Source organism: Callithrix jacchus, chromosome 16 (assembly GCF_049354715.1).
Source record: "Callithrix jacchus isolate 240 chromosome 16, calJac240_pri, whole genome shotgun sequence".
NCBI classification, from domain to species: domain Eukaryota; kingdom Metazoa; phylum Chordata; class Mammalia; order Primates; family Cebidae; genus Callithrix; species Callithrix jacchus.
The window spans coordinates 80752146-80778014 of NC_133517.1; the positions used below are offsets into that span (position 1 = coordinate 80752146).

The 25869-nt window shown below is 36.0% G+C and overlaps 1 protein-coding gene across 1 annotated transcript in view; it reads left to right on the forward strand.

Annotated features, from left to right (window-relative positions):
- Positions 1 to 25869, forward strand: part of EIF3H (eukaryotic translation initiation factor 3 subunit H) — a 108762-nt gene that overhangs the window by 68825 nt on the left and 14068 nt on the right. The gene's annotated exons all lie outside the window — the stretch shown is intronic.

The following is a 25869-nucleotide window of genomic DNA, read 5'->3' on the forward strand; positions in this document are numbered from 1 at the left end:
TGGTCAGAATATTTAGAAGGTCTGGACCTTCTAAAGTATTTTTTACAAGTGTTCTTTGCTTGTATCATAAGTATATGTATGCTGACAGTAGTCAGAACTGATTCATTCTAGATGGGCATTTTGGACATTTCGGGTCTCTTATTTAAATGAGTGATTGCTTTCATGATGGTGTTTCTAAGTGTCTTTAAGAGGAATCTTGGAGTACACAAATAACTTAGCAGCCCTCATTGTTAGAGGGTGTTTTTTCCTTTGAATTTAGATGGTTTACCATAGGTTGGAAAATTATTTCAGAAATGAAAACAGCATGGGAAAAATATTTTGGAAATGATGCAGTTTTAAAATTCTATAAAATCCATTAAACAAATGTTTCCTGACCCTTCATAAGGTATGGACAAATAGAGAAATCAGTTTTTTTGAATTCCTACTTTTGTCTTTATGTGATATAGTAATGAAACAATGTAATTATAAATTGTGGCATTTATTTAAACATTTGGAGATTACACTGTTGATTTGTGAATTTAGTGCTATCAATTTGTGATTTGCTTTTCTTTTGCAGGAGCTCAAATGTTTCAGCAAGTAAGATGGAGATTTTGAGTCATTTTTGTGAATTTGCAAACTTTGTTGATTCTTACTAATTTAAATACTTTTGGAATATTCGTTAATACTGTATCTGACCTAAAATGCCGTCTGGAATTTTGATGTGTTCTTGTTGGTGCACTTACTTTTCCATGAGCTCCTTTTAAAGGTAACACATACGGTGGTTCTTGCTTATGTTCCAGTTTTCATGTTAACTCTCTATTCACTTTATTCACATTACCTAACTTCAGGCTTTCATTATCATCTTGTGCCTGAATTATGTAGTAGCTTCTTAATAGGTTTCCTCATTCACGTCTTTTCCTTTTGAGTCCATCCCCCACTCCTAAGTAATGTCTTACAACAGAAGTTTGAGTGTTACTCTCTGACTAAACCCTTTTCTGACACTATCTTGCCAGTTCATTAAAGTCTTAAGTTTCCCTGGCCTGTGGCCCTTTGAGATATGGCTCAGGCCTAGTTTATTTTTTGTTCTTTCTCCTGTATATAATATAAGATTGTTTGAAGATTACCCCAAAAATTTATCTACATTTTTATTCCTTTGCCCAATGGTTTCCTTTGGCTGAAATACTGCTCCCCCCCCCCCCTTTTTTTTTGCCTGGCAAACTCTTGCCCACCCTTCAAAACCTAGCACAGGTAAAATTTCCTCTACAAAGCCTTTTCTAATTCCTCTGTCCCCATAGTTGTCCCCTTTGCATTAATTCTGTACCCTACAATCTGTTGATCACCTGGTATTGTTTATGTGGCCTTTTTTTTTTTTTTTTATAAACATACTCCGAACAGCTTGGAGGCAAGCAATGTGTCTTAATTTAGCTGGCTATGTCAGCTTTTACCATAGAGTCTAGAAATAGAGCTAAGTGCTCAGGAAATGTTGGCAGAAATCAAGAACTGGAGTTGGGACTGACTCTGTAATGACCGATTTTTCTTTTCACAACCTTTTATTTTATATTTATATTTATTTATTTGTTTGTTTGTTTGTTTGTTTGAGACGGAGTCTCACTCTGTCGCCCAGACTGGAGTACAGTGGCACAATCTGGCTCACTGCAACCTCCACCTCCTGAGTTAAAGTGATTCTCCTGCCTCAGCTTCCCAAGTAGCTGAGATTACAGGCGCATGCCACCATGTCTGGCTAATTTTTTGTATTTTTAGTAGAGACGGGGTTTCATCATATTAGCCAGGATGGTTTAGATCTCCTGACCTCAGTGATCTGCCCGCCTCCCAAAGTGCTGGGATTTATAGGCGTGAGCCACTGCGCCCTGCCCACAACCTTTTTATTTTTATTGTAATATGGATGACTGGATCACATTTGGTCTCCAGGGTATGTGGATTGTGTTATCCTTTCTGGTAAGTAGGTAGTCAGGGTGTCCAGAGACAGACAAAATTCATTCCATGGTGCTTATCATTGAGTTGAGATGCTTTTATATTTTAACTTTTTTTCTCTTTTCCCCTGTGGTATTTCAGGAGCTTTTATATTTTAAGTAATAATATTTTAATTGATAATATGGAGCCCCAAATAAGCTTCATGAGTAATATTTGTAAACTGTTCTAGAAGGCTTTTGTGATTAGTTTAGTCCAGTAGGGAAGAGGTAGAAGTGTTCTTTCTCTTCATTGATGACTTCCTATGTTTAGTAATAGGATTAGTTTGTAATTGTATTCTCTTTTCTGCTGTCAGTAAAGTTTATTGTATGAAAATACTGGGTAAAATCCAGTGTCTTTTTCATGGGTACTAATGGAAGTAGCTGATAGTGTGAGGTGATGGAAACATTTTATTTCTAAACAGTTTTCAGTTTGCGGTTGATCTCTGTTACTTTAGGAGACTGATCCTTCACAGCTGTCAGAAAATCCAAGTGAGTTCTTCTCCTGCTGTGCAGATCTTTCCTTGTTTGGGAACCTTATGACACATTGGGGGCTTTAAAAAATGACACAAATGTAAGGCAGTTTATACTGAAGTAACGATAGAATTTTGTTGTTGCTGTTTATGGCAGAAAATTGAAAGTTAAAAACAAATAAAGGAGCAAGGCTGCTAAGCATCGTGTGCCTTTTTGAGTTAATAATGCCATCTCTTCTCGTCATCTGGACTTGCTCAGGTTTTCTTGCCTATTTCTTCTCCAAATTCTTTTATTGGTGGGTTGAAAAATAAAAGCACAATAGATTGATGAATCACAGACAAAGAAACAGCATACATCCTGTCTTGATGAATGCCTAGGTTAATATATTTGGGGAAGGGATATAATTAATATTCTTATGGGGGAAGTAGTGTATTGAACGGCTACACTTTGTATAATAAACTTTGGTTTTGAACCAAAGTGTATACTTATTATGGAACTATTTTTCCAAATACTGTGTGAGTCCCAGTTGCTAGCACATTGCTGAGAAAAAAGAAAGTATTCTGTGGCTGAAGAACAGCCTTCTTCTACCTTTTGTTTAGTTCTTATGCTTTTACTGACCAATTAACACAGAGATTGTAGCTCTCACATTGGACACTAACCTTAGTAGCAGACGTAATCCTGAGGCATGTTACATGTTTCACCAGATGTTCTGTTTCTCTGTAGGTATCCTCCTGGTTGATTTCTTATATCAAACATCATAAGAAATCAGAATTTGAAGTTTATCCTAAACAGATAAGAGAGGGAAAACACACAGTCCTTTATAACCTAAAGACTGAGTGATTTGCCTAATATCAAATAAGTTGTGCTACAGCTACATTTTGTGAATTTTTTTTTGGTTCACATTGCGTCTATACTCTTTATGAAAACATTTGGGAAAAATACATTTAAAGAAGTATCCCTTACAAATAAATAGTAAATTAGTATTCTTTCTTGACTGTACAGCAAATATTTATGATTTACATACTCCTTCCAAAAAAGCATTTGAAGCAGATACGAGTTTCTTGTTAATATGTCAATTTAAAACATTTTATAATTGAACAAATTGTGGATATTCCTAATGATAACATCTGCAGGATGTTGATTTATAAACACTGTAAAATGCTTTGTTGTTTTCATGCTATGCATGTTTCCTGTAGTGTATGTGTACAGTTCAAAAGAATTATTTTCTTATCTATTTCCTTCAATCTTTGAATTTTAGCACTGGTCATAATTCTGAGTCTGGAACAGATTTCATGATGTACCAGATTTCTGTATTTTTCCTTCTCATCAGTAATTGTCTAGCAGCAGTTTTATGTAACATTAAGGACTATTGCTTAAAAGAAAAAACAGTAGTAGCTAAGGAGAAATGCATCATTTTGTTTCTTTGGAATAATAGGAATAATAGAATCACTGCAAGGTAATTTTAAAGTTCATATTAATTGAAGAAAGGGAAGAATCATGGTGTCTTTTGGAAATTGCTTTAAAACTGTGTTCATTCTAGGTCTTCACTTTAGGAGGGATCCATAAAGAACGGTTTTACAGCGGATATATTTTAGAAGGTTCACTCTCTGTTTTTTCTACTTTCAATCAAATACTTTTGAAAAAGCCCTCAAGTCTGTAGGACTTCCATCTGGGGAGAACTTGATCCTTTCCGCCCAGTTTCATCTTGGCCTTTTCCAGTGGTTGTATAAGAGCATCTCTTTGAGATTAAAACATAGAACAAAGACAGGTTCCTTTTATTAATAGTCAAATGAAAAGCTATAGATTTTTGACTAGTTCTTTTTGCAGAAATGGAATTATTAGTGACACGTCTTATTTCTCTTTTTCTAAACTCTGTATTTTAAAGTTGTACTACTTGAGGGGACAGTGCTTAGACTTTCCTTACCTGTAAAATAAAATGGGGCAGAAACAGTAATCTTATTGTTGAACTGTTGGGCAGATTAACATAAATACATGCAAAGTGGCTACTGCATACTAAACTATGAATAAATATGGGTTACTATTAATCATTCCTGTGGCTTTAGAAAAAATAAGGACAGCTGGAATTAGAATTCAACATATGTAACCTGCCTGGATTATATAAATCACCAAGTACTAATATGACCTTTAGCATTTATAAAACAGCATCTTCATAACAAGAGATTGTGTTTTGCTTTACCTAACTTTGGTATTAGTTTCTTAGTCTTTTTTGTGAATGTTGATATCAACCATTTCTTATTACAACATTTATGGCTTAAATAAAAAATTTTAATTTATGTCATCCATCCCCTTGCACACATACCATCACCAAATTGAGAAAGTTAAAGTTGTTAAGGGCTGAATGTTTAACATTTTCCTGAAATTCTTATGTCTAATTTCTAACCCTCAATGTGATGATAGCTGGAGGTAGGCCTTTGGGGAGGTAATTAGGGTTAGATGATGTAATGAGAGTGGGAATTTGTGTCCGTAACAAGAGGCACAAGAGAGCTTGACTCTTCCTTCTGTCATCTGAGGACACAGTGAGAAAATGGCCATCTGCAAGACAGGAAGGGTCTCTCACAAGGAACACAATCAGCTGGCACTTTGATCTTAGACTTCCCAGCCTCTAGAAATTGTAAGACAGCACAATTCTGTTATTTAAGCCACCTCTTCTATGTTGTTTTGTAATGGTAGCCAGAGCAGAGCAGTACACAAGTGAAGTTGAAAATTGGAGTAAATATGTTTGAAGCAGACTGATCTCTATACTAAGGAGATAAATTCATTATGTAGAACATGAAACAATGAAAAGGCATTCTTTTTAATATGTGGGGCATGGATGTATCTGCTTTTATTCCTGATAGAAGAGCAGAGGTCTATTGAATTTTTGTTTTATGACACCATCTGTAAAATGTTATTGTTTAGTAGGTGGTAGGTACTCTGAGATGTTTTGACCTTTAACATTCATGGAAATTTAATTGATCTTCTCTGGACAGGCACTTAATGTACTAGTCATAATTCAGTGTCAGATGATTATCATCTAAGCATAGTTCTCTATGAAAAAATTCATGGGTCACAACCATAGCAAACCATGTATTACAACATTTCATTTTATATTCTCTTGATTAGGTTGCTGAATAAAAGTGACAGGCAATTAGAAAGTAAGACTTTCACCCTCAAATAACCAAACATTCCTAGCTTAAGTTGCTTCATACTATGTATATGGCAAAATTTGTAGGGAAGGTAAATTTAATAGGTACAGAACACTTGGATTAATTTTTACCTTTTACCTATTGTGAGCAATTTAACCAGGGTTTGCATCTCTTATCTTCTTGAAATGTGATACAGACCTAGGGAGTGTTTTGTGAGGGCATTTGAACTGGGCTGCCTCTGGAGACAGGGATATCTTAAGGAGTTTTTCATCTGGTTTTGAGAAGTTTTTGGAGGGAGTGTCTACAGCATTGTCTAAAACATTGGCCTGTGTAAAAGTAACACAGGAGAGAGATGCTTGGAAAGGAAGGAATGATGGCGGCAGCAGAAGCAAATAAAATGGATATATACCAGTCACTGTTAGTAACTTTTTATAGCTTCAAATGAGACACTATTGACTTAAATTACGCTTTTTGATAACTATGTATTGACCCACTTGCCAAACTTCCATTTACCAGTGAAATGTTTGAGGAGGTAATCTCCTCTTTCCAGTACTTTCTTAATCAGCAGCCTTCAAATGATTTTAATTTTGGATTTTGCTGAGAGCATAGAGTGGGTTGATCCTTTGAGCATAATGGACGTTTCTGTAGTGGATGGACCCTACTTTTATGCTCTTTGATCTGAGTACAGCTATTGACATTATGATTTTCTGTCTCCTGGAGTCTCTGCTGCGCTTCTATGGAAACATCTGGTTTACCTCTTAAAATGCTTCCCTTACTGAACTCCTCAAATTCTTGCATCTCTCATTTGCTTTTTCTCTCCCTATCTTATCTATATCTTTAAACTTAACTATCACTTTTGTGAGCATGTGAACTTTGTTATGAGTTGGAGAATAGAATGTACTCTCTCTGAACTTCTGGCCCGTGGTAAGTTTTTCTTTTTTAAATGTTTTTTGAATAATAAAATCATCAGAACAGTATTTTATAGAATTTAGAATTATCTTGTGTCATCTTTAACACAGTGGTTATTAGTTTGGTATAAGTCTTTCTAAACCTTTAAAATATACTTTAAAATTTTAGAGTGTTTTTACCTTTTTTTTTTTTTTTTTTTTTTTTTTAACAGTGTCTTGCTGTATTACCTAGGCTGGAGTGCAGTGGCCTGATCTTGGCTCACTACAACCTTTGCCTTCCAGTTCAAGTGATTCTTGTGCTCACCCTCCTGAGTAGCTAGGACTACAGGCCTGCTCCATCACACTGGGCTAATTTTTGTATTTTTAGTAAAGACAGTGTATCACCATGTTGTCCAGGCTGGTTTCGAACTCCTGACCTGAGGTGATCTGCCTGCCTTGGCCTCCCAAAGTGCTGGGATTACAGGTGAGCCACAGTGCCTGGCCAGTTTTTACCTTTTGTATGTTTCATATTAAGTACACTCTTGTATTACTGAATGATCCTCATCACCATCATTATTTAAGCTGTACTGTAAACTCTTGAAGGCATGAATATATTTTACTTAACATCTCCTGTCATCAGACTTGTTAGGTAATTTCTAACTTTTTTATTAGTAGAAATACTTTTTGGTGACCATTTGAAAACGACTATTTTTTCTTTCAAATTAGAATTGTAACCTTATTCTAGATTTCTAGCAATAAGAATCATAAGATGTAAATATTTTATGGTATATTGGAAAGAACATGAGCTTGGTAACTGGGAAAGTCCAGCCTTGAGCTTTAGTTGTTCATTCTTATTATATGGGCAAACTACACGTGTGACAGTTGGAAAAACTTACCCACCTTATATGCAGTATGGAAACTATTTGATTTATTGATTGAAGTATAATGAGTGCTCAGTAAATGGAAGCTATTATTGTTGGTGCCAGCATTTTTTCTTAAAGGTTGTTGCTCCTTAGTATATGCTAATGGGATTTAATTGTGACCATATCATTTACTATACAAACTGGAATACCTTACTCCCAAGTAAATGCCAAATCATTTGGGACATTAGGACAGGAAGTAAAAGCGGGGATCCAGCCACATTAGAACATATGTCCCTCTATGGTTAAAACACATCTTAACCATCATTGAACATTTTTTTTTCAGTTGCACATTTTTCAGGTGAAAATTACATGTTTTAGTTTAAAATGTATTTGATTGCAAAATACGCTGATTTGTAAGTTGCTTATTTGGATAAGCCCAATGGAGTAAGATTCTGGATTTAAGCAACATCTAAAATGTTATCTTTATTTTTCCACAGTGTATTTTTCTGCAAAAGATGTAAGTTAAATTAGGCATATAATTTCAATACACCCCTTCTAAATATAGAGAGCGTCATACCTAGAGCTCATTGAGATTTGTAAAAATTTGGAGTCTTTGCAATGTTTTAGAATGCTACCAGGAATTTCCCCCCTTTACTTGATATTCTTAATTATGCTGGATAAATATGTGTATGTTATTTCTTTTAAATACAATAAGGAGAGCTATCACAGTGTTCATATGACTCTTTTTTTTTTTTTTTAAAGCAAGGGCTTAGTAAAGTATCCAATGGTGCCAGGCAGTCATCTGTTTGGTGCTAAGGACACAGTGGCTTATTTGGGAAAATGTAGACAAATAAGGCAATTATAGCATAATGGGCTAATCTTATGAAAGCAGAAATACAGTGCACCAAGTGAAGGAACCGAACATGAATTTTTGGGGAACTAAGTATGTTTCCAGAAAGAAGGGACTTCTAAACCAAGACCTAAAGGATGAATATCATATGTTTACCCTTTCTCTTCCTTGTCATTTACAGTAGTACTGTCATATTAATTCAGGCTTGTGGTCTGATATGTTTAGGCTTTGTGACCCTATCCAGATCTCATCTTGAATTGTAATTTCCATAATCCCCACTTGTCAAGGGAGGGACCAGTTGGAGGTAACTGAATCATGGAGGCGGTTCCTCCATGCTGTTCTCATGATCGTGAGTTCCTTCTTATGCCACCTGATTATTTTATAAAAGGCTCTTCCCTCCCCTACTCTTTGCTCGGCACTTTGTCCTGCCGCCTTGTGTAGAAGGTGCCTTGCTTCTCCTTCGTCTTCCTCCATGATTCTAAGTGTCTGAGGGCTCTGCAGCCATGCTGAACTGTGAGTCAATGAAACGTCTTTCCTTTCTAGATTACACGGTCTAATCTCAGGCAGTTATTTATAGCAGTGTAAAAACAGACTAATACATGGTTTTCCCCACCTTGTATTTTTTCTCTCATTAGTATTAGTAAATAGTATTGTAATAAGAGACAAGTTTTATGAGAAGTCATAATTGCTAAAGTTGACAACCAGCTTCAAGATCTTAACTGCATATGTATCTGTTGTTAGTTTATCTAACCTTAATTTAAAGGTTCCTCCATGTTCCTGGGCCTATATCACATTTCCATGTAGTCAATTAGGTTAAATACTTAGTATTTAAAATAGCAGTTAATTTTTTTTAACCTCACCGTCACTTTCTAAAACATCCTCATATTTTGATGTTTTCAGAGGATGAGGCATTGAAACAATTTATTCATGTACATTTTACACATTGAAGTGTAAGATTGGTTGTGCATTTTCTAGAATGCTTTTTTATGTTCTTAGTAATTATTAAGTTTTTCAAGGTTGAATATGTACTATAAAGATAGGAAGTTGATTAGCATGTGTCATAATATTCAGTTAATAGGGTAGTTTGTTTTAGTTAACATTTTTATATCAGTCACATATTTTGTTGCATTCAGATGTTTCGTTCTCCTTGCTATATAATCTCCTCTCAAAAGTGGATCAATCATAAAAATAGTAACATAGCACTGTTTTCTTTGAATAAAAAATCAAAATTAAATCTGACATTTAAACAGAATTTCACTGCTTAAATCGGTGTTCAGGGCTGGAGGGGTATTGGGGATTACTCCCCAGAGAACATCAGGAAGTGTCTGGAGGCACTTTTGGTTGTCACAACTTGGGAAGAGTTGTGCGTGTGCTCATTATTGGCATATAGAGGATAGAGGCCAGGGCACTGTGAAACATCTCACAATGCCCAGAATAGTCCTCCACAACAAAAAATTAGCCTACCCAAAATGTCATCATTAGCGGCCAGGTTGGGCAATTCTGGTCAAAATGGAATGTGGATCTGTATATACTGGGAATAAGAATCTAGGAGTGGGGTGATTTACACAGACAATAGGAAAAGAAGAGTGTAAATAGGAATTACAATGACACATGTCTGAAAATACGTTTTATTGGTTTCTTGAGTCATATGACTTTATCAAGTGGCAGCACAGTGCTATCAAAACATGTAATTTAAAAATGAGTTACGAAGACTTTTTTAAATAATAAAGTTTTTGAGGACAGATGTAAAATGAGATATTTTATATTTTCCAAAGGATTATTTGCAAAAAATAATGAATCTTCTCATTAAAGATGGAGAAGAGTACCAACTACAGTAGCATCGTTCAAAGTAGCACTTTTCTTTTTAACACAAAAAAGCAGAAGTCTCGCTATTGCAGACTTTAAGTGTCTGACAAATATTACTTGGACAGAAAGTGGAGTATTTATATTTCCTTTACATAATGACTGTTGGATAATGCTGGTTAATATCAGTCACATACAGTATGCAAAAGCATGTATTTGAATTGTGCATGTTATTAGATATTCAGGCTCGTAGTTGATCTGCACACATAGGAGTATTCATTCTGAGCATGTGTGTTCTTGTTTGGAGAGATGCTAGGTGTTGTTTTTTTGTTGTTGTTCATAATGGAAAAATCCATGATTCGAGGGAAGAGACTTTCTGTTTAACAATTATGCTGTGAGTTATGACATAGGAAAAAGTGGGATTGATAGAATGCAGTTGTGCATCAAGAAAAGGATATTGCTACCACAGTGCCTACCTGTCCACTACTTCATTTGCTGGGAACAGCTTTACCTGCTTTAGAATCCCCTCCCCACCCCACCCCACCCCACCCCGTCCTCCACCCCCAGGCCTCTTTTTTTTGCACCTGAACTCTATGAAATTAGGATGCATTTGTTAATCTATGATGTCTTAGAATTAAAATTGCCAACCTCTTTCCTTCTGATACTCAGTAGAATCTTGGGCTTTATGAAATAATGTATTATGCTTTCTAATCTTAATTCATTGTGAAAAGTAGTCAAAATAACAAATTTAAAATTTCCACCTTTAAGTATTCATCTTTACAGTGTGGTGAATGAGAAACGTGGCATGATATTAGGTTGACCCTGCTTTTCTATACTGCCTATGAGGAGAAAGATGCTTGCATGAATCTTTGACATGAGAGAAGAGATTACATTTTACTCCTTCTTTATGACATAGTTAATACCAATAAAGCTATTTCTATTTTTATAAATAATTTGCCAAAGTGGCATCATTAGCTAAACCAATAGTTTCCTGGGTAGCTTGACAGTATTATTTCCGAGCAAAAATATCACAGTTTTTTAACATTGAGGCTATGATACTGGAGTTAGTAAGATGTCATTACTAAGCCTTCATAATTTTATTAGAGGATGAAATTAATGAGATTGTTGGCATATTTTTGAAAACCACACCTAAATACCACAGTTTGATATGAATAGCTTCCAGAGCTTTAAAGGATCAGAATTGCATCCCCATAATTTTCCTAATTGAAATATTAATTTTTAGATATAGTATGTGTTATAGACATTTAGTGTGAAATCTTAATTTTGGAGTCTCTATTTTGTTGATGTATCTAGGATCCTCCGACAGTGACCAAATGCCTGCTGCTTTTGCCGATATCTTAAAAGTCTGAGTAAAGACCTTCTAATTTAGTAGAAATCGAGCAAATAAGCTTTCTAGACATGTAACCTATAGTACAAGCCATTGCCTCCTGGCTGTGTTGAAACCCTGGGGAGAGGTACAAATCATCTTTGTTCCTGTCATTGGCACACAGCAACTTTTCATGTGTGTGTGTGTGTGTGTGTGTGTGTGTGTGTGTTTTAATTTTATTAAAACTTTATTAAGGTTGGGATAACTTTTTAAAACATGAACTCAGTGAATTTCATGAGTACCATATGTCTGTTAAAGGGTCTGCAAATGATAAATGCTTGTTTGTCTGAATTAAAATTAAAGTGTTGGGAGGAAAATCTAACCATACCTTTTGAGCCTCCTCCTCCTTTTTAGAGTAGCCTGAGGCCAGGTTTCTGTCTGGGGAAACTACATAGCTCTTTGGTGTCATCCTTACACTAGAAATCTTGTCATTTCTTAGATTGTAATTCTTGTTGCTATTCCCCCTCTCCTGACCACTGACCACTGTTTCGAGTTTTTTTTTTGTTTGTTTTTTGTTTTTTAAGAGACAGGGTTTAGCTCTGTGGCCTAGGCTAGAGTGCAGTGTCATGATCATGACTCACTGCAGCCTCAAACTCCTGGGCCCAAGTGTCCCTCCCACTGTATTCTCCTGAGTAGCTAGGACCTCAGGGATGTAGCCACCATGCCTGGCTAATTTTTAAGTTTTTTTGGGTAAAGATGCTATGTTATCCGTGCTGGTCTCAAAACCATGGCTTCAAGCAGTCCTCCTGCCTCAGCCTTCCAAAGTGTTGGGATTACAGGTGTGAGCCACTGTACCTGGCCTGTTTTGCGTCTTATTTTTATTTTCTGTTCCTTTCAGGTTATTAAGATTTCTAGATCATATTTTTAGTGAAACTAGCTTTTTCCACATATCTCTGCGGAATATTAGTTTTTGAACACACAGTAGAGATAATTGATTCTAGTATCAAAACTTAGCAGAGAAACACATGGAATTTTATTCATGGTAGATTTTTATCTGGTCCCTGCTTCAACTCTTTTAAAATGTTAGCTTTCTTCACCTAACGAGGATACTCATTGCTGTTTCACTGTTTTGTCTCCATATCATTGTAATAAATATTAAACCAGATAATTTTTTCATTTGGGATAAATTTAAAATTAGGTTACTTTTAAACTATATTTTTAAGGGCATTTAGGTTTTGGGAAGGTTTTTTTTTTTTCTCTGCTTTGTTTTGTTGTATGTAATGGCAGAGCCAAAATTGCAATTCAGGTCTTCTGTTTTCCCATCCTGCAACTATTCTTTTACTCTGTATTTTTTTTTTGCAAGGTATGAAGCCAGGCCTTTGACTCCTAAGCTTGATTTTTTGGTGGTTCTTGACAGAGATAGTTTATTCAATTTAAAGGTGCGGAGAACTCTGTGGGATTACCCAGATATTTTCTTTAGGGAATAAATATTAAGTATTTGAATAGACCCAAGAATGCTAACTGTCAGCCTGTATGCCCTGTCTGCTCCTCTACAGTATGACATCAGCTGCATCTCTGTCTTTACTACCCTATGCTGGACAGCACCTAGAAGGTCTGGCACAATTATAACATAGAATAAATAATTGTCGTGGGAATGAGTGCATGAATTCATTCTTTCAGATTTTTCTCTTTCAGAATATAAGGAGAAAGCATGTAAGCCATTTAACCCGTTGGTCTAATTGAGCATCATAATCTTTTCGACAAGGAAAAAATATATATTCTTTAGGGGAAAAGGGGGATTTTGTTGTCGTTAAGGTGATATTATTACCTGGGTTGAAGTGCTTTGGAACATTGCAGATACTCTGTTTAAACTTAGCTCCCTATGAAGATACTGTTTGGTCTGCCTTTAACACATTCTCAAAAGCATTGGGATACACTCCTGGCTTAGTATCAGTGAATACTACACTGGAGGACAGTTTTTGTGCTGGGTTGGGGGATGACAAACAATCTGAAACAAGTTTAGGAAAAGGAAAACAAAGATACTCCTTTCCTAGACAGTTATTTATGCTTTCCTAGATGTTTATTTATTTATAGTTGTACAGTTTATTTCTATCGATGAAGCCCATAGAAGTTAATTCTATTTTAAACATCTGGCAGGAGCTGTTTGCCAATTGCAGAAGATAATTATTTGGTCTGTTTTGTAGCCTTTGGACATGTTTCTGTAGAAATATTTTTACCTTCCACTATTTTTTACTTCTCCCCACCTCATACACTGTATTTCTCTTCCTCTCTAATCCTAGTGACCCTTCATAGGAACGTATCTTCATGAGCTTCAGATTATATGACAGCTGATAAGGTTAGTCTCAGTTATGACTTGAAGAGATCTGTGTGTAAAACCTTAAGAAAGTAACAGGATTGTTGGTTGCTTGAAGTTAGTCTTTAGTGTGTGACTGTAGAGCTGTTTATATCTAAGGCACGTTGCTAACCTAGAATAAAATTTGTCCTAAGAGTATTTCAATCGTGATAATGTGATATTTTTGCTAGAGACTAGCTTTCCCCTAAATTGTAAATGTGTATTCTTCTCAAATCTAGAAGTCTCTGGTCTTATCACCTGGTGGGTAAGGACATGCACATCTTTTTCTTTTTTTCCACCTTAGAAAGTAATAGTCTAGATCACAGACTAGTTAGGTGAAGCTTCCATCCATCTTCCCTCATGATGCACTTTGCGTTGTTGGTAGAACAAGGGCAAGGGTAACAGTCACATTCTGTTGGTTCTTCTGCTGAAAGCTGGAGTTTTCTCTGAACCTTTAAGCTGTGATTCGTACTTGTCCTGATAGTGCCTCTTTGGTGATCTCAGTACTGATCTATGCTATTCTGTAGCTGCCCCGGAACTGGATTGACAACTGCCCCACACCTAGTCTTACCTCTGCATTCTCCTCACATACTTACGGAGCAGTGGGAGTTCCAGGAGCACATTCGGCTTGTTCTCCGTTGCATCTCAGTACTTGTTACTCTCTTTTAGATCTTGAGCTCCTTTGAGAATCTGGTGAACGCTTTGGACTGTCTCCACAGTAGTGCATATGTATATTATTATGGGAAATTTACAGATTCCTTGAAATCCCGGGATAAGGATTCCTGGGTTAGATATTGTCATAACAGGAAATGTAACATGGTCCCATTTAAAAATAAACCAGAGGTTCCTAACCTCAGATTTGTCATTTATCAGGGCTGCCATGAAGGTTTCTGCTTGATCATTTTTCTTAGCTTGGAATGCTGTATTTCTTATCCTACGGAAGTGTTTGGACGAAGCAGAGTGTGTAGGGAAAGAGCTGAGCAAGTGAGGACAAGAAAGGATGGATGGAGTGTGTGGCTATAAAAACTTCTGTTTTTCTGGTTTAACTAAACCATAGGAAATGATTTGCTCTTCCTAACCTTTTCTATAACTTCTGTCAGTTTCCATTCTTAGGTTGCAGTTAAGGATAGTCCTCAAAAATTGCATTCCTCAGGCTTTCTTTTATAACATCTTTAAAACTATTCTTTAAAATCCAAATCATCCTGATGTTTGAAGGTAAAGGAAGCCTATCTTTGGGCGGTTGAGGTTGCTGGAGTCGACCCTTCTACTAAGCAATATATGTTGTATCATAAAGCTGTTTGCTGTATTTAACTGAGTTTAGCCATTCACTTGGTTGGGCAGTATTTCCAGATAGCCTTTACCCAGTCCCCTGAGTAAGCTGGCATTACTGCTCACTCCTCTTTCCCATCCCCAGCCCCATTCTCAATGTTTTTTTTTTTTTTTTTTAAGTCACCTGTTGGGGATGGGGGCAGGAAGCTTATTTTCTCTCTTTGGAAGAGTTATAAACGGAATGAGGAGATAGAAACTTAAATGGTACAATGCAATTATATTGTTGTATGCACAGTAATAATAGAACACCCAAGATTACCTTTTCTTGAAATCTAATTTCTGTTGCTTGTCTCTTTCTTTATTGAATCTGTTCTTTATTGTACTGAATATAATTAGCTTAGCGTTTTTAGTATCTTAGAAGTATTTCTTTTCATGGGAGATTGTTTTTTGATCATATTCCTATTTGTACATATGAATTCTGTTTCATGACATGAATGTCACAAATGCATAGACTTTGATTTTTGTAGTGACACATACAATTTCCAGTCCCCCGACCAGCACCATTTTCCTGATTTTCCCCTTCACCAGTATGGAGATGAGAAAGGGGGAGCTTGCATAACACTCTATGGAGACCAAGTTAATCCAGTCCTATTCTACACAAACATTTCTTTCTGACCCATGTAAGTACCAAAGTACCCGTGTTCTAAGCAACATTTCTGAATAATAGGTGATGGTGGTAAGTGTTTGAGCTCTTCCCGAGGTTTCTAGTGCACCAGGCTGTTGTTGTTGTAAATGATTTTGTTTAATCTTAACTACCATATGAAGTAGATAGTATTGTGCTGCCCCCACCCCCCACATCCCCCACATTCCCCACGTGTCCTTTTCTGGCCACAGAGGAGTCCAGTTAATTTGTCGACAGTCACACAATTACTGTGTGGTAAAGATGTTATTCAGACCAGGTTAGGTGCTTCAGATTCAGAGTAGTCCGGTACCCTGTCCTGTTTCCTGCTCCCACAGTTTAAGAGCTCTAGGAACCAGGTTATAGGTGACCATGGGAAAATCAGCAAGTTGTCCAGCAGTAGGAAACTTCTGCCACTGTACGTTTGTATGTATGTACTGCTTTAACATTGTATGCACTGAATACTTCTTTTGCCAAAAAAAAAAAAAGGCGGGGGGGCGGGAATGATGATAAGAGTAAATAAGAAAGCAAAACCCTTGTATGATCTCACTCTCTGGAGAACTGTTCCATTACCATTTTAGCATATTTCTTTCTAGTCTTTCTACTTAGGAGGAGAGTCCACATTGTTTACATATTGGCATTTATATGCAGTTCATAGTTTTATATTCTGCTTTTTTCTCTTGGCACCTCAGAAGCATTTTCCCATGCCATTTAAAATTTTTGGAAATGTTCTAAATAAATTTTGCCTTGAGGAAAATAAATTCTACTCAGAAGGTAGTTGACTGTTGTAAGCAGAGTGGTGGTGAAGTAGTCAAAATTGATGGCACAAAGTCTAACTGAGGGAGAAAAGACAGAAGCAGCAGAGTTTGAGAGTAGGGTTAATAAAGTCAGTCTATACCTTTACGGTGTGTGGTACCTATGGGAGTTTTGAAAATGCTCATTAAGCAAAGAACCCATGGGCTTACAGGAAAGTTTTCTGAATTGCCATCATCATGTGTTTGGAAGTTGAAACTATTATTTCCTAGGTGAGGAAATTAAGGTCTAGAGAGACAAATGAGTTAACTGCCACCAGGTCATTGTGCAACCATATTGAAGAGGGTGTCTTTTAGATGAGGTCACTATAGCATTATCAGGCCTTCTGGTACAAGCAGTGCCCAATAAATTGTTTCGAGCAAAGTGATTCTGTGGATCATTTATCACCACACTTCTGTGTGTACACTACAAACAGTACCTCCGAAAAGTGATCATTTGTTCTCTTTTGAATGTTTAGTGCTCACTTCTGATACATCCCATTGTGTTTTTTAAACAAGTGGAGTTTGAAATTTACAGATTGTTTCTAACAGAACGAAACTATTAATTCATTTTGTTATCCCACCCTTTTTTAAAAATAAAATTGTACAAGTAGTTTCCGTTTTGAAAGTACCTAAGAGGCCGTTCCTCCTTGTTTTACAGTAGAAACTGAAATTTATAGGAAAGGCAAATCAAACATGATTTTTCTATAACAGAAATGTTTTCTTAAAATAGTTCTCATTGAAGCCCCACATAAAAATTTCATTTTAGGGTTAAGGTAATTTTATTTAGGGTTGAGTGCTAGGAAATGTTTTACGTACTTTAAGATCTGTTATTTGTCTCCCTTTGGATATGAATGACCATATTTTCCTTTTGCTTTGATTTGGCTTGGAGCCAAATTTGTATGTTTTAATCAATATCCGTGGCCGGATTCACTTGGTTCAGGTCTCTGCCTCTCCTTCAGTTTCTACTTTCTGTATTCTAATTACAGTATAGAAAGTTTACCGATTGTTCCTAACAGAACAAACCTATTCACTCATTTTGTTATCCCCTCCTTTTTTTTATAAAATTGTACAAACAGTTTTCTGTGTTTTCCAAAGTACTCAAGAGGTGGTTCTCTCCTTGTTTTACAGTAGATACTGAAATTTGTTGGAAAGGCAAATCAAACATGATTTTTCTATAACAGAAATATCTTCTTAAAATAGTTGTCATTGAAGCTCCACATGAAAATTTCATTTTAGGGTTTGGGTCAGAGTGTACACACATGCACACAGGTGCATGCACACACATGTATAGTTTCCCAGTAATAGTGACTTTCTCTAGTATGTTAGCAACAATCACTTTTTTGAAATATTCCATTCTTCGGGAATGTTTTCAGTACCTTTGTGCTAACATTAATCTAGAACCTGGAAATAATGACAAGAGGTGTTACTTGTCTTCATGAAAGAGCCTGTTACACAGTGTAAATTTTTTTTTTTTTTTTTTGCCCAACACTAAAAGATTCTCATTTGGTCTTCCTTTCTTGTTTGTTTCCGCCCCCAGTCTCACTCTGTTACCCAGGCTGGAGTGCAGTGGTGCCATCTTTGCTCGCTGCAGCCTCCGCCTCCCAGGGTCAAGCGATTCTCGTGCCTCAGCCTCCTAAGTAGCTGGGACTCCAGGCATGCGCCACCACACCTGGCTAATTTTTTGTATTTTTAGTAGAGACAGGGTTTTACCATGTTGGCCAGGCTGGTCTCAAACTCCTGACCTCAGGTGATCTGCCTGCCTCGGCCTCTCAATGTGCTGGGATTACAGGCATGAGTCACCGTGCCTGACCTTTCATTTTAGTAAGCTTTTCTTTATATGAGAGTTCTTCATGGTGAACCCTTCCAGGTAAATTCACTTTCTTTCTATAAACACCTCTCAAATGACATACGATTAACTTCCTGATGGCTCTCTTATCATCCACTATGTGTTTTCATGACCAAGGTATTTATATATTTCAGCTTCTGATAACAAATGTATTTATGTATTTCAGATTCTCATAAACTCAAAGAAATACAATCTCATAGTTTTGTTTCATGATTTGGTTAAAAAGATAATGCAAATTTGTTACAGGATATATGTGTTATTTTGTTTGAAGAATCCAGTTTATTTCATAGAAGACATATTGAGACACAGTAAAAGCTCAAAATGCCAGATTTCTAATAATTGTCAAAGTTCTTACCAGTTTTAAAGATAAAATAGGGTGTCAGTGCCTGCCCGCACCCTATTCCTATTCCCTTATTCCCCAGCCTGGCATTCAAAAAAATATTTTTTCGGAATTCATAAACAGTTTAAAGAAGACATTAAACCACACATGATTTTAAAAAATATTTCTGTAAGATTATTAAGAAAGGCAGTATTTTTTTTTTTTACTTCTTTTCCTATACCACAGATTAGTATCTAGGTAGAATAGAACTTATATTAGACACTTTATTGTGAAAATTGAACTTAAATTTTTAAGCAGATGCAGGGTGGTATTAATAACAGATGTATTAATTAAAACAAGAGATGAATATGTGCTCCAAACTAGGTGCAGAGAATATGGAAATTTTAAGAAATTTGTATACTCCATAATTCTTTCTACCCAAAGTAGACTCTTAACTTCTTTTTTCAAATGCACATTCTGTTTGCTTAAGTCTGCATCTGCTAGTAGCTTTGAACATTGCCTGAAACGTATGTGCAGCTTGGCAAAAAGTCTGATATGAAGAGGAAAGCACAGAATAAAGTTTGTCTTGCTAAATAATGGCACAGAGCCTTCACTGTTCACAGCCTAGTGCTCACTGGTGTCCCATGTTAAGCTGGGAAGGAGACCTGTGATTATATTCTTAAAAGTCCTACTTTGGTTAGCTCTCATGCCAGAACAGATAGGAGATTTTTATGCATTCCATCTCCCTGTCGTATTTGTTGAAATCATTGGTTTGTTTCTGAGAAATTGTGGGATTTTGTTTGTTTGCTTGTTTTTAAGCCATTTGCATCTCCTGATTGAGCTTTATTTTATTTTTTTTCTGCAAAGAACATGTACTACATCAGGTCTCTGTTTGTTCCCTCTCTATACTGTACAGGTCATCTTTGATTTAAGCCAATATGTAGTTACAAAGTAGTCATGGCTCAAGCCTCAAATAGTATCTAGAATGCAGTGTTTTAAGGATTTCATTATGTATTTGTGATAATTATCAACCGTAGTATTTAAAACTATTTGATGGTAATTTCATCACTTAAAATTTACTGGTAGTGCTAAATTATTGCTTAATTTAATGTCAGATATACACAAGATGTGGTTTCTGAAAACCTAGAAATTTGTTGTATATTTCTCTTCTATTTGTGCTATGCTTCAGTGATTCCGAAATAATTTACTGTATACTTTGTCAATAAGACGTGATGAGGCTCTCTAAATGGGTGTCTGGCTAGCCTTTGGAGTTAGAGTCTGAAGTCATAGCTATGGTAAACAGCTTTTCTAAAAGGATTTCAATAATCATGATTAGCTCATTAGAGTTATTGTGAGGAATATAAAGTTAGATAACACATGTAGAACACTTAGCAGGAAGTCTGACATAATAAGTGATCACTAAGTGGTAGTTTCTTTCTTTGTGCCCAGCTCTACTCTCTTCCTACAGGCTGTGTTTATTTTAGAAATAATTTTATTATATTTTAAAATAATTTGGATTTATTTGATAAAATATTGTCATTAAATATTAGATGGTAGGTTCTTAAATTGTTTTTATTTTTTAGAATTGAAATGACTTTGTTCATTATGAGTTCCCTAATAATACATCTCCAAAAAACTTCCTCTTTCTTGATCTGCTGGACATATCTTGAGTTTTCAAGTTTGAATAGGCTCCATTTTTAGTTTCTTACTTTCTCTTCATCCCAGCCTATCCATCAGGGGCAATTCTTTGTTCCTGTTTTTCAGTGAGAAGTTGTATTTCATGAGGGCTTACTTAAAATAATACAATTAAAAAGATGATTTTTTAAAAGTGAGGATGAATTGAAAGAAGAATGCTGGTTATTCTGCTGAACTGAAAAGCTTCGACTCTGTTGTCCTTTCCGGTGATCTTCAGGAGCCTTGAATCTTGTACTCTTGTTTGGTTGGTTGCCAGTGTAACTCCAGATATATGTAACATTTAAATATAAGACAGCATATTGTTTTCAGTGTTCTCATATGAAAACACTGAAAATAACATGCTGGTTGATGGTTGATGTTTGAAAGGGATAGTTATTGGACAGCCTCCCTCAGTTAAGACAGTTTTAGCTCTAAGCACTTTAAAATGGACTGTTTTGCAAAGAGGGTATCTGGAAAAACTGAATGTGAATATACTGGTGCCAAACTTGGAGCACTTATTCATTGTTGTACAGCAGGCTTTCCTTTGCTTGGGACATGCTTACCAATTAAAACAACTGCAGAAGTTGAAGAGATTTATAAAACTTTTCATTTTTATAATCCTTCCAAATTGTGTAGCACCAACTCAACTGCATCCAAGTGAGGCTTTTTGTATTAGTAGCTTGAGTTGGTTTAATAGTAACAACCAGTTTGTTGGTATTATTTTTCTTTTCTTTTCTTTTTTTGAGACTGAGTCTCGCTCTGTTGCCCAGGCTGGAGGGCAGTGGTATCGTTTCGGCTCACTGCAACCTCTGCCTCCTGGGTTCAACCGATTCTCGTACCTCAGCCTCCCAAGTAGCTGGGATTACAGGCACCTGCCACCATGCCCAGCTAATTTTTGTAGTTTTAGTAGAGACGGGGTTTCACCATGTTGGCCAAGCTGATCTTGAACTCCTGACCTCAGGTGATCTGCCTGCCTCGGCCTCCCAAAATGCTGGGATTACAGGCGTGAGCCACCACACCCAGCCAACCAGTTTGTCTTTGAAATTTATGTGTTTCATACTACTTCTCTTCAGTGAGGATACTTGTCTTTTGCACTAAGAATACCTAAAAGGTTCTTTCCTACTAAGTCCTTCTGTTAAACATTATGAATTTTAAAATAGTTCTCTCTCCCAAGAGGATTATTCTCTTGCCATTCATCTTTTGGAAATTCTCCAGGAATATTTAGACATTAACTCAGAAGAGAATGTCATTGGTTGAAATTGCTATTTTTGACTTCTGTTAAATATGAGAACTTTAGAACAAAAAACTGAAGCTTGTCTAACCCTGGATCAACTCTGCAAAGTTGCCAAGCAGTGCCTGTTTCTTCACTGAGATGTATAAACACCGCAGTAGGCATTTGGCACTTTGTATCAAGGAGCCTCTTTTTTTTTTTTTTTGCCTCCTCCTTTTTCCTTTTGTTTCTTTGAACATGATTTTCTTCCTTCTGAGGTGTGAGCCACTCCTGAGCCTTTTTTCTGTCTTTTATACCTTCCAGTTAAAACTCCAGCCAGAAAAGTGAGGACTGGCTGAATATGAGAAGGCAAATAGCAGTACCTCCTAGTCACCAGAGCCTGTGGGCTGTGACTTGGCATCATCATAACAAGCCACTTCCAGATATGCAGAGGCTTCTCTCCTCTCTCATTTACCTATATTGTAGCTAAACTGGGTCTCCTGTGCTCACCTTACCTACACACCACTCCTGAGAGAAACTAGTGTAGCCACAAAAGCAAGGATGTTCACCCAGGAGATTGGAATCTGGAACGACCATTCCTGTTTCCTATGTAAAACTTAACTGGCATGTTGCCATTTCACGATTGTTCCCTTGTCCCGCATGGTTTTGAGACAGGTCAATGGGACAGTTTGCTGTTCATTTTGTATCCCTACGTAGGTTTACCCGGAAGCTTTTGCAGGAGTTGGTTTTCTTCTTTTTGAAAGTTTGCATGGGAAGAGGAAGAGAAATTGTCAGTGAGGGAGATGGAATTCAAAGAGTGGGGGCACAGACCTGAAAATCTGCAGAGATAACGCAGTTCACTTAGTTGTTTGTGAGTTGTGTCTATTGTTTCTTGGCTTATAATAAACAGAAACAGTAATACTGATTATTTTTTTACCTTATTAAATCAAAGTGAGCTCTTTTCAAACAAACTGCATTTTTGGGGGCTTCATATGAGTAGTCATGCTGAAAACTGGGCCTCCGTGCACTGTGGTTCATTTTGGAGCTCTCACATCCACAGCCCCACCTTTTAAAGACTGACTTGTAGTCTGTTTAGGTCCTTTCCTTATATGATGCCCCTGAGTGGGTACTTTTAAGAAAGTTTTGTTTTATTTTGTTTTAATTTTAATTTTAAAATTGGAATGCAAAGTCCAAACCAAGAAAGAGAATGTCCTGGCACTTGACATAGATTAGGTCCAACACATACATTGTTTTAGTGAAATTCTGGTATGTTGTAGATTTTTAAAGTGATTTTTCTCAGTTGACCAATCATTGCTGTTAGCCCCTTTATTTTTATATTCATGTAAGATATTTAGGTGATATGAAAACTCTTATGGCTTATAAATGTGTCCAAAATCTTGCAAAATCTTTCATGTCATATTCTAAGCCATGGAAAAGGAAATGGAAATGCTTCCCTCATTCCTCCTAATAAAGAAGCTGATCTCTGTACTCCTCAGTCCCCAGAAATATGTTGGGGCAGTGGTATCTCCACATGGCTAGAGACTTTCTTGACTTTCCTCCCTAGTTTAGAGGAACACCTCATTTTTATTCTTATCCTTATCAGAGGTGCTAATAGGTAAGACTCTGGATAAAGAAGAAATTTGGAAATTTGCTACAGATCTTGGAGTCTTTTACGTCATGTATCCTGAAATGCTATTAGAGAATCTCTTATATTCAGGCTGTTGAGGAGAGACTTAGCAAGATTACAGAATATTTTTCAGAGCAATGTATTTTTATTTTAAATCATAATGCATTTTGGAGGCCCTTTAGCTAATAGAAAACTCATTATTTATAATTATTATATCCAATGAACAATGTGGAATAATAGCATTTAGACTGGGATTGAATTCTCAGATCTTTCTGGAGATGGGAAAATTAAATATCAGAGAAGAATTATTAATTGAACAGCAAGATACTCACAGGGGAAATCTCAGAGCTGGCATGAGAACCTCAGTCTCTAGATTCCAAGTCTTCCTTTTCTGCTATTATAAGTTGGCAGACTCTGACCTCTGCTTATATTGTAGCTAAATTGTATACGAACATGTTTTGTAAGTACTGATAAAAAAAAAATTTTTTTAATCTTTCTTGTTCTGTCAGTTGCTTGATAATCTCTCCTCATCTCCTCTTCGGTTTCTCTCGAAATGGCAAAGTTAGTTTCAGCTCCTGTTTTACTCACAATACTGGGATTTTCACTCATGAATTAAATTTGATTAAAATTTATTAGCCAAATCAGTGATTTTACTTTGATTTTAAATAATTACAGAGTTTCAAAATAGAAGGAAATCATAGCAGTCATTCTGTCCTACTTTCCAAATTTATGTGGTTGATGTGAATCTGTTAAACTAGTTCCTTTTATATGCTAGAGAAATAAAATATGAAGATCAAAAATAATCGACGTAAGATTATCATATTTTATCCTGCTTTTCAGGCTGTGATGTTGTGTATACAATAGATTTCTAAGGTAGTGATGTTTTTAATGATGGTTTAGAGTATCACATAGGTTATATGACTTTGTTTTTGTATTTTATTCATAAATATACAGTAACACTGGTTTGTGTATAAAGTGTCTAGTATATTAGTAACACCTTCTCTCTTATACTCTTAAAAACAAACAACAAAAGAAATTATGCTAGCTTAAGGTCCTCTATATTAACACTTTTTTTCCTCTTTATTAATCAATGATCCTACTTTCAAAACAGGCATATAAGCTGTGTACATCTTGACAGTAGTACAGTTTCCAGCTCTGTTGCAACATTGTCATAGGCTTAAGAAAGCCTCTTCAGTTAGTGGCAAAATAACTTTGGTTTTTTTTTTTGTTTTTTGTTTTTTTTTAAGCTTTTCTACATAGCAAAACAAAAACACAAAAACCCTCAAAAAACACACAATTCTTGAGTAGTTGATGAAGTGGCTGCCATCTTTTAGCATGAGAACTGTAGCCTTCCTTGGAATAAGCAGATTTATATCTTTGCCTACAAGTAATGAAAAATCAGACTGTGTCCATCTGAGGAACACTCTTATTCTTTATGATCCTGAGTCTTGTCGGCTTTCTAAAACCATAGTGCTATAACCAAAAGAATGACAGATGTGTAATTTTACTTTTACTAAAAGCTGAGTAGGAATTTTGAAAATGAAACAGGTTTTAAGGTAAGCAAATATGTTTACTCAGCATGGTCATGTATTTGTTTTAATAGAAATAGTTTGGGGCTGGATGCAGTGGCTCACACCTATAATCCAACACTTTGGGAGGCTGAGGCAGGTGGATCCTTTGATCCCAGGAGTTTGAGAGCAGGCTGGGCAATGTGGTGAAACCCTGTCTCTACCCGCCCCCACAAAATAAAAAACAACAACAAAAAAAACAAAACCGGGTGCAGTGATGCGCACCTGTAGTCTCAGCTACTTGGGAGGCTAAGTCAAAGGAATCACTTGAGCCCTTGGATGCAGAGGTTGCAGTGAGCCAAGTTCATGCCATCCAGCCTGGGAGACAGAAGTGAAACCCTGTCTCAATAATAATTAATAGTAGGAATAGTTTGGCTATTGCATTTACTATAAAGTTTTCTCCTGTATTACATGTATTTGCTGTGCATTATTGTGCTATAGTGCTTTTTAAAATGTCATTTATTATATTGTTAGTTTTAATCTGTTTTTCTGGTAATGCTTCTTTAAGTTAATATGGTATACATTTTAGTCATTGGGATGCATTGTAGTCAGTAATTTGACAAAGGTAAAAGTCATAAACATTTTCATTGTATACATGGTCATTAAAATTTAACTCTGTTCTTAGGAAAAAATAATGTCTGTTACTTAACATAAAGGAACACACAGACAAGAAAAAATAATTCTGTAAAAAATATAGCATATGCAGCAGGGGGCACCAGATGAAGGCAGAAATGTATTCTTATATTTTGAATCAGCTATAGCCTGTATCCTGTTCATATATAAGCAGTGTGGTTGTTAATTATTTCCCCTTAGTTTTCCTAATGGTTTTAGTTTCTCCGCTCTAAAAGCTGTATTGAAGAAGAGATTGATAACTCTCTTTTTCATTAATTCAAATGACACTTGTTACATCCAAGTAATTTAGTAATTCTACAAATTTTTCTTAAACATTTACTGTTTTGAAAGTTTCAGAAGCAGAGTAGAAACCAAATTTAATAATTCTTTTGTTAGAACAAGGCATTAATATTATGTGTAATACATTTTCTACAAAATATTTTTTCATTACAGAATAAAATGAAACCCCTGATGATTTAAAAGCCTAATTTTATTTTCTTTATATATGAACTGAATGTATTTTAAATCTGGAGTCCTGTTTCTTACTGCTAATAAATCGTTACGTAGACATTTGTTTCTAAAAAAGTCTTGTTTTTAATGTTGGTAACATCATTAAAAAGTT